This window comes from Gouania willdenowi, unplaced genomic scaffold, assembly GCF_900634775.1.
Source record: "Gouania willdenowi unplaced genomic scaffold, fGouWil2.1 scaffold_62_arrow_ctg1, whole genome shotgun sequence".
Lineage (NCBI taxonomy): Eukaryota > Metazoa > Chordata > Actinopteri > Blenniiformes > Gobiesocidae > Gouania > Gouania willdenowi.
This window is the reverse complement of record NW_021145227.1, coordinates 1,490,507-1,493,880: the sequence shown is the minus strand read 5'-3', so window position 1 is coordinate 1,493,880 and position 3,374 is coordinate 1,490,507.

Genomic DNA, 3,374 nt, shown 5'->3' with positions numbered 1-3,374 from the left:
CCATTTAAAGTTATGGATAAATTAAAGTATCTTGAAGTACTCCTTCCAAGAGATCCTACATTAATATTCAAATACAATTTTCTTGAAGCGGGAGAGAAATTAAAAATCAATGTCAAAAAATGGCGTACCCTTCCTCTTTCTATGGTGGGCCGCATAAACGCTATCAAAATGGTCTCTCTTCCGAGATTTTTATATCTTTTTCAAAATCTCCCTATTTTTTTTGACAGTCATTTTTCAAATCATTAGATTCAATAAGTATGCCTTTTATTTGGAACAACAAAGCACACAGAATTTCAAAATTCATGTACAGAAGTCAAGAGTGAGAGGTGGGTTAGGACTACTATGTTTCCTCCACTATTACTGGGCCACCAATCTCAGGGCCCTTGCTTACTGGCAGGAAGGTTATAAAAAAGAAGTCTCAGCAGATACTTCTGCATGAGTCGCCATTGAAAACTGTTTAGTGTTGAAACAGTTCTCTTCCAGCTCTTATTTTCTCATCACCTGGCCCTCCTGCAATATTGAAAGTGAATAATCGTATAGTCCTGAATTACCTGAAAATATGGGAGCAAATAAGCAAGAGCAACAAACTGCCAAACACCTCTGTGCATGCCCCGGTGTCTCGTAACCATGTATTTCTTCAGTCCCTGTTGGATATTACATTTGAGACTTGGAGACTATTGGGTTTAGTCAATGTGAAGGATTTGTATATTGGTGAACAATTTGCCTCATTTACTCAGCTACGGGACAAATTATCTCTTCCCTCTTCTCACTTTTTCCAGTATTTACAAATAAGAAACTACATCCACCAATCTATGCCTAATTTTCAGACTCTTCCTGAGGAAAATAAGATTTACAGTCTTCTGCTGCGCCCGCCTCAAAAAAATGTATTTCAGGCTTTGTAAAAGTGTTCTCTAAACAAGTGAATTTTACAACTTTCCATTTGAGGGGGGGCTGGGAGGAGGATCCTGGGATAATTATTACAGATGACATTTGGGAAGAAAACCTTAGCAGACTCCGATCATGCTCAGTTAATACCAGGCATCAGTTAATTTATTTTAAAGTACTACATAGACTTCATTATTCTAAATCTAAACTTCACAGGATTTTTCCTTCGACTTCTCCTTTATGTGATCGTTGTAAGTCTGCTGAGGGCTCCTTGGCACACCTTTTTTGGGCGTGTCCACGGCTATATCATTTTTGGTGAGATATTCAACTGGTTTTCTGAAGTGTATGATTGTGTTTTCAAACCTGACCCAGAAATAGCATTGTTTGGGTATTCCTCATCTCTACAAAATCACAGTCTCTCTGTACAGTGTCCAATAATGTATGGGATGATCACTGCCAAGAAAGCAATATTGAACCTTTGGAAATTGGACACTGTACCTCAGTTTAAAACCTGGCTTGTCAACCTCACCAATGTACTGCACATGGAGAGGATCCGATATGGCTGTCTTGATAAATTTTACAACATCTGGCAACCTTTCTTGGACTATCTTATTTCTGGACAGTGAGACATGTATGCCGCTTAACTTTTTTTCTTTTAAATGCTTGTTAGGACATAAAGTACTAGTGATGCAGAGTTTTGTCATCTTGACTGTTAGCCCTTGTGTTTTGTTTTTGTTTTATTGGCTTCTTGTCTGTACTATGGACTAAAACATTTGGAAAAATTCAATAAAGATACTGTATAAAAAAAAAGAGAAGGAACCAAACAAACATCTGTTTCTAAATGTGTTCCTAGAAAGAACAGTGGCTGTTAAAGATGGATCAGACATAGCATTAGGCTTCAGTAGGAGATCAACTTCAATAGAACATCCACATGAACATCAGGAACCAAAGTTTACCAGCAGAACATTGACCAAAGCATCACTGCCTCCACAGCTCAGTGGCAGGATGGACATTAGCACTTGTCTCTGATCAAATGAAGATTATTTACATCTTTTTAAATAATGAGGAGAAAACAACAAGTCTCTGGTCTTTGGAGAGAGCAGACGTGTTTTCCTTTGCTCCGATAACACGACCTTGGCTACAGCTGGCTACAGCTGAACAGCCTGAACAACTGGGCCCAAGACTGAAGGAAAATGGTGAAAAAACTGCAGGGAGGCCCTTCAGAACCCAATTCGGGTTTGGAAGAGGTCAAGGAGATGATACGCGAGGGTCTACAAAACCTATCTGCCGAGATAAAGTCGTTGGAAAAGAGGAGGAGGACAACACTGACTACAGATGAGAATACACAAAAAAGGACGTTCAGAAGAAATCAAGAATGTTTTGACCAGAGAGACATGTAAACACATGTAAATTTGCGATGGTAAAACAGGGGACGGGACCCGGATAAGCAAACTGCTTCTCTCGTCTCCTTTTTCGGCATGTACAAAAAATGTAAAAAAAAAAAAAAAAAAAAAAAAAGTGAATGTAACCATGTCGGAAATAAACTGAATAAATAAAAAAAAAAAAATATGATGAGAAGCTCAGATTGGTTTGTTGAAAAGAAGCAAACAGACAAGTTGTGCTTTAAATGGTAACCTGTCTAACTGATGACCTCCTTCTGATTGTGTTGCTAGTTGCTGCTTGTAACTGTAGCTGTTCCTTTGATGTCCAAATAAACTCTGCACTATGAGCTCAGAAATAAGTCTTTTCACAATAAGAGTCAGACTAGTGTTCTGTATGAGATAAGCTCAGTTAAAGGCAGTAACAGAGGCTAACGCTGCTAAAAAGTCAGATCAGTGATGTCACACACAGTGAGAACAAGTTAATCTGAACTGGTTCTAGAGCCACAAATGGAAACAATAAAGTCTAACAACAACATGTGATTCTTGGAGGATCTTCTTATTCACACACTGCATTATTAAAGAATATGTGTAAAAGCTGACATTTCTTATCAGGGCTCATCATGTTATGGCTGATCTGTTGTTGTACTTCCTGTCTGTGTCATTGAGCAGTTGGAGGTCACATGTTCCACCAGAAGTCCAGCTGATGTTCAGCTTTAAAGGTGTCCTTCACTGGTTCCACATTCACTGGTTTTGTTCCACGTTTGCTGAAAGACTTTAATCCACTCATTTCTCACCTTTTCTGAGGAGTCCATGTTTGCTGTCACAGCTGAGTGGTTCCACAATCCTCCTTCAGATGCCTCCATTCACCTGTAACATCAGCATGGAATCAGCTCCACCTGAAGGATGGAAGAGACAGAATGAACGTGAAGGATCTAGAAATATTAATCCATCCTTTGCAGTGTTATCACTGATTAAAAGGATCAGTTTGTTCAGAGATCACATGATGTGGAGGAAAATATTTAGATTTTGTGGCTGAAGAATTTAAATAGGTTCATGATAACTTGATAGCTTCTAATACTGTACAATATTCTGCCCTCTACTGGTGAA